General features: G+C 42.9%; 1 protein-coding gene and 1 long non-coding RNA gene across 10 annotated transcripts in view; one reads left to right on the top strand and one right to left on the bottom strand.

Annotated features, from left to right (window-relative positions):
- The window catches only part of LOC125914222 (uncharacterized), a 37491-nt gene that overhangs the window by 17461 nt on the left and 9337 nt on the right, over positions 1 to 10693 (bottom strand). The window contains exon 2 of the long non-coding RNA XR_007455252.1: positions 10477 to 10541. This is a non-coding gene — a long non-coding RNA (uncharacterized LOC125914222). The remainder of the gene's footprint in view (positions 1 to 10476; positions 10542 to 10693) is intronic.
- CLIP1 (CAP-Gly domain containing linker protein 1) overlaps positions 7 to 10693 on the top strand; it is a 125220-nt gene continuing 114533 nt past the window's right edge. For 8 of the 9 annotated variants that reach the window (XM_049619415.1, XM_049619420.1, XM_049619414.1 and 5 more), the window contains exon 1: positions 7 to 141. The gene's annotated coding sequence lies outside the window, so the exon portion shown is untranslated. Of the gene's footprint in view, positions 142 to 2884; positions 3858 to 10693 lie in introns of those variants that run through there. The other variant, XM_049619413.1, reaches the window with a different exon arrangement.

Here is a 10693-nt window from a genome sequence, read left to right as displayed (position 1 = left end):
GCGGCGGCGGCGGCGGCGGCGGCGCGTCACGCTCTCCCCCGCCCCGAGCCGAGGAGCCGGGAGGCGGCGGCCGCGCGGCTGCTGCTGCTGCTGCTGCTGCAGTGGGGCAGGTGGCGACGACTGGCGGCGACCGAGACGGCGGTGAGCGGGGCGAGGCGCGGGCCCTCTCCCCTTCCCCGGTGCCCTCTTCCCCTTCCCCTCGCGCCGGGCCGGGCCCGCTCCCGTCCTCCGGGCCGGGCAGTGAGGGGCCGGGCCCGGCGTCCGGGAGGGCCCCGAGTGCCCCTCGCGGGGCCGCTCCCGAGGGGAGATCCGAGGAGTCCCAAGCGGGTGGCCCTGGAGGCCAGCGGGGGGCCCCGGGGGGCCCCCCACCGGAGCCGGAAAAGTGGCCGGCCCTGTCAGCGCCGAGCCCGGCCTTCCCTTCCTCCGTCCGCCTCAAGATGGAGCTTGGAGTCCTTGCCCCTGCGCCGCCCCAGGCGCCGCTCCCTCCCGGGCACCCCGCTCCGCTCCCCTCGGCCCTGGGGGTGGGGGTGGGCGTTGGGGCGGCCCGGACCCCCCGGGGGGACCTGTTGCCCCCGGGCGCTGCCGCCGGTCTCCCGAGCGTTCCTCGGGCCCTGCCACCGGGTGCCCGCGAGCCGGAATGGAGGGCACCCTGGCCGTGGCCTCCGTGCGTGCGCCGGCCGGCGGGCTGGCCCGGCTGGCCTCGGGCCTGGCTGGCTATGGCTTTTGTCCCCCCACCCCGCCTCCCCTAGGTGGGACTGATTGTTGGAGAAGGTGGATGACAAGAGGTGACCGGGATTTCTGAAATAACACCACTGCCGCGTAAGCGGAGCCTTCTCCCTCCGCAGGGGATTCGCTCGGAAGACAGATGACACTTGTTTAGAGGTTATTTTAAAAGCACAGCCTCCTGATGCCTCCTACTTCGGAGGTCCTGTGCTTCAAAAATGCGATTTTGAATTGGGGATAAACCCCGAACTCGGCTGTTTCTCCACTTCGTGTGGCTTTTCCATCTGGCAGGAGCCGAGCACCACCCCCTCCTCCCTTCACAGCCCCACCTCTTTGGTATGAAGAAATTACACGTCAAGTCTGTAATCTTCTACCTGCCTGTTTTTAGCAAAAACTTGGCGGCCAATTACCGTATTTAAAAAGGAGGGTGGAGAAAATTGAAATTTTTTTTTTTTTTTTTTTTTTTTTTTTAAAGCAACCTTGCCTTCTTCCTGTTTTAGGTTAGGACAGTGCCCGGCCAGTAGGAGCTCAGTGTTAGTGTTCCTGCTGTTGTGGTTATGATTCTGGTTCGTGTTACTATTATTACTATAACCTGTGGTATCCACAAGTTAGGCCAACAAATGTGTTTGACTTTTGGGTTTAATGATGACCTTTTGCCAGAATCCTCAGTTATGTTTCTTCTCAGCCTTGGGGCATTTTTTTTTTCCCTCCGGAAATAATAACAATTAACATTTATTGAGGGCTTCCTTCCGTCGGGCTCTGGGCAAGTCTTTTGTTTTATCTTCTTAATCATCCTAACTCAATGAAGGTGCTATCATTATCCCCATTTTACAGAAGTGGCAAGGAAAGGTCAAGTCCCTTGCCCAGGGTCATACAGCTAATCAGTGGTGGTGTCAGAATTTGAGCTCAGGTATTGACTCCAGGTGCTTAGTTATTAGATTCGTATCGTGAATCTCTGGCCAGGAAAAAGGCTGGCTTTTATTAAAGCAAAGGAAGTAGGTGATTGCTAGGACAAGGCTGGTGCTGGGTTTTTGAGGTTCAGAGAATGTGGTAAAGTATATCTTAGGCCCCCTTATTCAAAGGAGTGAAAACCGAAACTGGGTGGGACCCTCAAGTAGGTATTGTCTGCAGATAAAGATCGTGCCCTTCCCTACCTTTCCAAGAATTGCTTAAGCTTCTGCTTGTGCTTAAGCACAACATAAGCCGATCTGGCTTCTGTTCCTTAGGAGTTTAGAATTTGGTGTCCTTCTTATATTTAAAACATTTTTTTTTACCCAGGGTCTAACATTTAGTCTCTTGCATCCCATGTGACCCCTGCATAAATTCACATGAACGTAACTCAGTAATGTTTGACCCCCCCCCTTTTTTTTTTTAATATGTTTCCCCACTTAGTGCGAGTGAAATAGAGGCAGAGAGAGGGAGGGAGAGAGAGAATCCTTAACAGGCTCCCCGCTGTTAGCTCAGAGCCAGCTTGGGGCTCAATCCCATGAATCGTGAGATCGTGACCTGAGCCAAAATCAAGAGTTGAACGCTTAACCGACAGAGCCACCCAGGCACCCCCCTTGACCCTTGCTTATTTTTAAGTACTGTCTCTGTTGGGATTGTAAACCCAATAGATGGTTAATTAGAGATGAACTGGTCCTCTTGTGCTCCATACAGAGGCAGGCATCTTTGAATTTATCACTTATTGGCTGCCTGGTGTCATTATTTGTAGATTTATTTCTGGCTATATATATATATATATTTTTTTTTTTTTCATTCTGGAAATGTATGTGGTAAGGACCTTCCACTTTATTTTTCACTTTATATTTTATTTATTTAAAAAATTTTTAATGTTTATTTTTGAGAGAGACACACACACACACACAAAGAGAGCGAGCAGAGGAGAGGCAGAGAGAGAGGGATATGCAGAAACCAAAGCAGGCTCCAGGCTCTGAGCTGTCAGATCATGACCTGAGCCGAAATCAGACGCTTGACTGACTGAGCCATCCAGGGATCCCTATTCTTATTTTTTTTTTAAGTTTATTTGTTTTGATATAGAGAGAGTGAATGGGGGAGTGACAGAGAGGGGGAGAGAGAGAATCCAAGCAGGCTCCCCGTTGTCAGTGCAGAGCCCCATGTGGGGCTATTTTATTTTTTAAGATTTTTTTTTTTTTTTTTTTTTTAAGTAATCTATACACTCAGTGTGGGGCTCAAACCCACAACCCAGAGATCGAGGGTTGCATGCTCTACTGGGGCAGCTGGGTAGCTCGGTCCAAGTTCATCTGACTTTGGCTCAGGTCATGATCTCACTGTTCTTGGGTTCGGGCCCCACGTCAGGCACTGTGCTAACAGCTCAGAGCCTGGAGCCTGCTTCAGATTCTGTCTCCCTCTCTCTCTGCCCACCGCCCCCACCCCCTGCCTGCTTGTACTCTCTCACTCTCTTTCAAAAATAAACAACCATTTAAAAAAAACTTGCTTAAATTATTAAATAAATAAAAGAGTTGCATACTCTACTGACTGAGCCAGCTGGGCACCCCCTTGTATTTCAGTTCATAGGATCCTCTGCAGGATTTTGCAGAATCCTGTGTTTGGTAAATATTACTTAGTTGATAGCAAATAGGAGGTTCATAGGTTGTTAAGATTGGTTTTATAGGAGTCAAAGCTCAAGAAAAAAGCAGAGGGTAGTGTGGTAAAGTTACGTGGAGATGGCTTAATATTTCTTAACATTGAAAGGAAATTTTATACTTTAACCATACTACTTTCCATTTTTCTATTTTATCCCAGTTTTCAGTTTCTTAATTTCCTTGTACAAATGAGGTGTGGGGTTGAGTGTGTTTTTCAGATAGAAAGAATGGACAGTGGTGTTGATTAGTTGTGACGGGCCTGTAGTTCTTGACAGTATTTTTGAAGTGTTGTGATATTCTCCCCAAAGGCAGCAGGTGGGCTCTGGAGTACCTATCTGTGGGCTGTGTTAAGTCTCATTTGGTATTCACTCAACAGATATTTATTGAGCACTGCTGTGTGCCGTCCTGGGTGCTGATGATATAGCAGCGGATAAACCTGAAATCTTTGCTCTCTTGGAATCCCCCCTTCAAGTAAGGGAGGCATACGATAACCATATTAATAAAATGTATGCTGGACAGTGACACATGGTAAGAAAAAAAAAAGTCAGGGAAGGGGAAATATGCAGTTTGGGGACAAGAGTTAGGGTAATGGAAATTTTAGATAGGATGGCAAGAGGAGACCTGGCTGACTATGTAACTTTAGAGATCTAGAGGAAGTGAGGGAATGTAGATCCTTGAGGGAAGGGCACAGTAGGAAGAGGAGTAGTAAGTGCAAAGGTCCTGAGGTGGGAGTTTGGGAGGGGGCAGGTAATTTAAGACTATATAGGTTATAGTCCTTAAAATATGTGTTTATTAAAATACTTTAAAATAGTGAAAGATACAGGATAATAACGTTATTGGTTTTGTTGAAGCAAAAGTTAAATACGAGGGAACTGAGGCTCAAAGAATTTTACTAATTTGTCTAAAGTGCCACACAGCCAGTGAGTACAGAGCTAGAAATTGAACCCAGTTGATGGTATTTTATTTATTTATTTATTTATTTATTTACTTATTTATTTATTTTTTTAACGTTTATTTTTGATACAGAGAGAGACAGAGCATGAATGGGGGAGGGGCAGAGAGAGAGGGAGACAGAACCGGAAGCAGGCTCCAGGCTCCGAGCTGTCAGCCCAGAGCCCGATGCGGGGCTCAAAGTCACTGACCGTGAGGTCGTGACCTGAGCTGAAGTCGGACGCTTAACCGACTGAGCCACCCAGGCGCCCCTACTTGATGGTATTTTAAGCAATGTGCAGAGTTTGTTGGCTGTGGCACCTTAAATGGCTGGCAGGCCAGACCAGTACTTGATGTTCAGCCTTGCTAGTGAGTGTGTATACTTTGCTATTTGTATGCAGGATCTTTGCTCAACCCTGGGAGGCCTTGTAACTGGCATTACATATATATAGCTTTTTCCTGGAATTGTGCTCCTGGCAGCAAAGCCTTCCTTTTTAGTCTTAAAAGTTTCATGTTCAAAATCTCTGTTTAATACAAACCTTCATGTAAGTCTCTTCAATCTTAATTGGAAAGTATTGTCCGTATTTCTCTGGATATGAATTTTTTAGATAACTACTTAGGGGGGCTTTAAACTATTACAGTATCTTACATATTTTTAATATACATAGTGTATGTTTCCCATGTAGATGTAACTCAGAGAATCCATATGCTTTAAATCAGCATTTGAGTTACAATGCTCTTTTAAGGGAAAACATATTGACTGATGGTACTACACAAGAATTTCAAGTAAGAGTGACCTCTTCAGATTTCAATCAGGGAACAGAGGATTTTTTTTTTTTTTTTTTTTAAGTTTGGCAGATAGTAATTAACCAACCTTGAATTTGGCTAGGACATCTGGGTTAATATCCTGGTCCTGGCACCAAGTACCAAGGAATCTTGGCCACAATTAGTAAAGAGCTTTTTTTTTTTTTTTTTTTTTTTTTTAATCTCCATCTGGCACTTCCAGAAGGACACATTCCACTAGCACTAACTCAATGGGTGGGTCTGGTTTTTAATTGTCTATCTTAAGTGGTTCAGCAACAAAATCTTAAAAGTCTTCTTCGTAAAATCTTTGAAAAGAGGAAGTAGCCCCATTACAGATCCATAGTTGCAACTCTCTTGGGTATCTCTTTCCCTGGGGAAATGTATTCTCTACCTCTTCTCCAGAATCATAATGAAAGTATAGATATTTTGCTGCCCTAATGTTTTATGTAAGGCTAAGGTCTAATATACTTGTGATTTGAATTAAGTGGTTTGATATTTGTATTCTCTTTTGCTTACTTATATCTGAGTATAGCTTGGATAAGAGCCCAGTTTTAACTCTGCCCGTTTTTTACAATTAAAATTGCCGAGTCCTTGATTTAGTCTCTGAAGTTAAAGGCCTGAAGACCCAGATGTTCGGTGTGCAAATCATTTAAAATTTGGGCTCGATACCTAAAGGGATGGCAACTTTAATGAGTTTTTTTCCCCCGGATTCTACAAATCCCTTGTCATGTAGGATTTATATTACTATTTTACTATTTTACGCTGAAATATTTGGCATATTTTCCCCCCTCTCCTCTCAGGAAAGGTAAGAGATATTGGAATATTTCCCTAAAAATCTTTTAACCAAATCTTTTGACCTCCTGCCTTCTCTGCCTTAACTGATTTACTCCTCTAAGAATGATTTCTTATTGGAGACATTATGTTCTAATACCTTAGGGCAGGAAGGATCCTATTGAGACTTTTCCAGACTGTAGAATAAATAAACTTTATAGGCTTGGTAATTTTTTTATGGCCTGAGTGAAAGAAAACTATTATCACTAAGTATCTTTCACACATGGGTGACTAGAAAAAACGTGTGTGTATCATGAAACCATATTGCTGATTTCTGTTGTAGGGCATATATGGCTTACCTAGGCTGTTACATTGAGAAGCTATTATCAGCGTCAACTTTAGATTTTAGAAAAAAGTTTTGTAAACATTTATAATCACAGTGAAGTGATTATTTTTCGGATATTCTCAGGTATATTTCTGTATATACCGGTTTTAAAATGGTCCTTAACATTTTAATAATATATATTGTCTTCTAATATGTGGATTCAATGCGTAACGTATAAAACAAACACATAATACAAAAACACAGAAAAAAGCAAATTACCTAGAATCCTACTGCCCAGAGAAAATCATTTCAGTATTTTAGAGTCTGTCCTTCCATCTTTTATCTTAATTTTTTTTTTTATTTCAAGATTTTATTTTTGAGTAATTGCTGCACTCAAGATGGAGCTCAAACTCAAAACCCCGAGATCAAGAGCCACATACACACCCTCCCCCCGCGTTTTTTTAATACTTAAAAAAGTATGTCTGGATTTATATTACTATTTTTAAGTAATTAGAAGTGTAATATTTTCACTGGAAGCACTCTCAACAAACCAGCATGGGGAATCAGAACTACAGTGAAAAAGTTTGAGGTCCTGGATTTGCTTTAGCCCCAGCTTGGGCAAGTTGCTTAGCCTTTCTCTATATGCTTGTTGCTCTGTAAAATGGGGGTGACACTTGTCCTGGCCACCCTAGGGGTTTGCTGTATTGATGCAAGGGATTTGGCTTTGTTGAACTGGAGAGCTCTAGATAACCTTGTCAGGGGGTAACAGTAGTGCAGAGGGAGTTCGTGCTTTCAAATACCAAACTGGCCAGGGAACATCAAAAAGGCCAGTCCTGTATTGCTGCTTGTCTGTTTTGTTTTGTTTTGTGCATGGTTAGGTTTATAAAAAAGCTTTTCAGGTAGATGTGACTAATAGAAAGTGTCCTGTGGGGTGGCAGAGAGCCCCAGAAATGCCCGTTCATCAAACATGTGTTGAGTGCTCTGAAGGCCCTGCTGGGTACAAGCAGCTCTGTGTCTTGCAAGGTGAGACCGCTACCGTGGGTGAGATGGGACGGGACCCTGGAAGACGATCAGTTCATTTGGCTTGAGGGTGTGTGTATGGGAGGGAATCCAGGAAGGCTTCCCAAGTAGGAATTAGCGCTTGTGTTTGGCATTGATGGAAATCTGGGGTTTCGAGGCAGAGGTAGTTTAGGTAAGACATTCTAGGCCAGATTGGCATAAAGGTAGCATGTTGAGATAGGAACAGATAGCTTATTGCTCTCTATTTTGAGGGCAAGTAACAGAAAATAAAACTAAGGAGTTTGAGTTTATATCAAGGAAAGGCCTCCCTGCCCTGATGAGGAGTTCATCCTATTGGTCTTTAGCATTTTCTAATCACTGAGTTGTCTGTGAGTCTTTTTTCTGTTGTTTGGTCAAAAATACCCGGTTGTAGGTGATAAACAGGAAAATCTGCTGGGTAAACGATCTTCTTTGTGCAGATCGTGCAACTATCACCACGATCAATTTTAGTATATTTTCTTTCTACCAAGAAGGAACCCTGTACCACCAGCCCTACTCTCTTTCTATAGACTTGCCTATTCTGGACATTTCACGTAAAAGGAATCCTACAGTGTGACTGACTCATTCCACTTAGCAGAATGTTTTCAGAGTTCATCTGTGTTGTTTGTACCCGTATCAATACTTTATCCTTTTTCGGGTTAAATTATATTCCATTGCGTGGATATACCACATTTTGTTGTTCATCAGCTCATGAACATGTCGGTTTCCACTTTTTGCCTATTACGAATAATGCTGTTCTGAACATCAGTGTATAAGTTTGTGAGTGGACATATGTTTTCATTTATCTTGGGTATATACCTAGGAGTGGAATTGCTGGTTCATATGGGAGCTCTACCTTTTGAGGAACCACGAACTGTTCTCTAAAGTAGCATCATCAATGAATGAGGTTCCATTTTTTCCACATCCTTGCCAATTCATGGTTTTTTGTTTTGTTTTGATTACAGTCATTCTCGTGAGGGTGAAATGTGGTATCTCATTGTTATTTTGATTTGCATTTGCCTCATGGCTAGTGATGTTGAACACCTTTGCATGTGCTTATTGGGCATTTGGGCAATTGTTTGGAGAATATACCAATTATCTTTTATTTTGGCTTTCAGAATTTAAGTGTAAAAGTAAAGTGCAGAACAATAGTATGTTACTGTTTAGCATGAAAGTGTACAGAAGAATGCCAAGTATCTTTTTTCCCCCAGTTGTTTTTATTGTGGTAAAATACCTGTGATGTAAACTTTACCATCTTAGCCATTTTTAAGTTTACAGTTTGTGTACATGAAGTACATTAGTGTTGTTGTGCAGCCATTAACCACCATCCTTTTCCAGAACTCTGTTCATCTTGCAAAAGTGAAACTCCAGTAAACACTAAATCTCCATTCCCCTTCTCCCTGGCAACCGTCATTCTCCCTTCTGTCTATATGACTTTTTTTAATAAAAAAATTTTTTTAAGTTTATTGTGTGTGTGAAAGAGAGAGAGAGAGAGAGAGTGAGAGAGTCCAAAGTAGGCTTCACGCGCTGTCAGTGCAGAGCCTGAATTGGGGCTGGAACTCACGAACTGTGAGATCATAACCTGAGCTGAGGTCAAGAGTTGGATACTTAACTGATTGAGCCACCCAGTCACCCCTCTATGACTTTAAGTACCTTATATAAGTGGAATCACAAAGTATTTGTCTTTTTGTGAGTGACATATTTCACTTAGCCTAATGTCCTCAAGGTTCATCCATGTTATAGCAGATGTCAGAATCTCTTTCCTTTTTAAGGCTGAATAATATCCGTTATATGTATAGACCATATTCTGCTAATCCATTCATCTGTCAATAGGTGCTTGGATTGCTTCTGTGTTTCAGCTGTTATGCTTATTGCTGTGAATGGGGGTGTACAAACACTGCTTTGAGGCCTTGCTTTCAGTTCTTTTGGATAAATACCCAGAAGTAGAATTGCTGGATCGTATGGTAGTTGTTTTCAATTTTTTGAGGAACCACCGTACTGTTTTCCACAGAGGCCGCACAATTTTGTATTCCCACCAGCAGTGCGCAGGGTTCCAATTTTTCCACATCATTACCGACACTTGTTATTTTCTAATTTTTTGGTGGTAGTCATCATAATGGATATGAGGTGGGTCTCCCTGTAATTCTGATTGACATTTCCCTAAAGATTCGTGATGTTGAGCATCTCTTCATATGCCTATAGGCCATCTGTGTGTCTTTGAACAAATGCGTATTCAAGTCCTTTGCCCGGTTTGGAATTGGGTTTTTATTGTTGTGGAGTTTGCCAATTATCTTTAAATTTACGTACCCTTCAGTCACTTACTGAGTACCTGCTGTGGTGAGGCACTACCCAGATGTTGGAGACACAAAGTTGAGTGAAACAGGCACACCGTCTGCTCTGGGGGAACCCAGAAGTGGTAATGGAAGTCGGGTCACGAACAAGAATTCAGCCCTTTTGCCTGACAAGAGACCCTGGCTCTGTTACTTTATGGAAGACCTTCTACAAAGTGCTTAACCTTCTGGAGCTCAGTGTTCTCATCTGTAAATGGGGGATAATAGCCACTTCGTGTAGTAGTTGCCGTGCAGATTCAATGAATTAACGTGTGTAAAACTCACTGAATGTTAGAAGTCTTCTTCCCCTTCCCTTCAGTCCGTTGTGTCTTCCTGGCTGCTCATTGTACAGAAGGGGGGAAAGACCCACACCTACCAGTGTGGAAAATTAAAACCTTTGTTCCTGGCCGTGTTTTCGGAAGTTAATTTGAGTAGGAGTGTCTTGCCATTATTAAAGGGCACATTTTTAACGAACAGTTGTCACTGAAGAACTTGTAATTTATGAGGAGTTAAATATTCAGCATGGAAAAGCATCTCTTCCTCATGTCAGAACTTGTGCCTTTTGCCAAGTTTCAGGCAAATTTGTATATTTGTGATGTTTGTCAGTTTTATATTTGTATATTTGTCAGTTTTATTTCCCAGAGTTTAATTAAAGGTGTGTGTGTTTATTTTAAGATTTTATTTTTAAGTAATCTCTGTACCCAACATGGGGCTCGAACCCACAACCCTGAGGTCAAGAGTCTCATGCTCTGCTGACTGAGCCAGCCAGGCACCCCAAAGGTGGGATTTTTCCTTCTCAGGTCTGATAGAACCTGCTGTGTGTCTCTTTGGAAGATTACCTAAGCATGGAAAAATAACCAACAATGAGGCTGGTGTTCAGATCCAAATGAAACCATGTCTTAGTCTCTGTTTACAGCATCTAGGATGGTTGTACAGAAAAGCAACTTACGGATTCGGGAGGAAAATTAGTAGAGTTGTATCTTCTCTTGAAATAGCCAGGTATCCCTCAGTACTCTGAAAATAGGAATGTGATTTTTTTTTTTTTTCCATTGAATCCAAAGACCTATAGCAAATGTTAAACTTGCTTATTTGCAGAGTAAAAACAAGAGAGGTTTTTATAAAGAGAAAAAAACCCAAGTAAGCAAGTCATTGTTTTGTGAGTTAAC

The sequence above is a fragment of the Panthera uncia genome, assembly GCF_023721935.1.
Source record: "Panthera uncia isolate 11264 chromosome D3 unlocalized genomic scaffold, Puncia_PCG_1.0 HiC_scaffold_8, whole genome shotgun sequence".
Taxonomy (NCBI): domain Eukaryota; kingdom Metazoa; phylum Chordata; class Mammalia; order Carnivora; family Felidae; genus Panthera; species Panthera uncia.
This window is presented reverse-complemented; position numbering and strand designations above follow the sequence as displayed.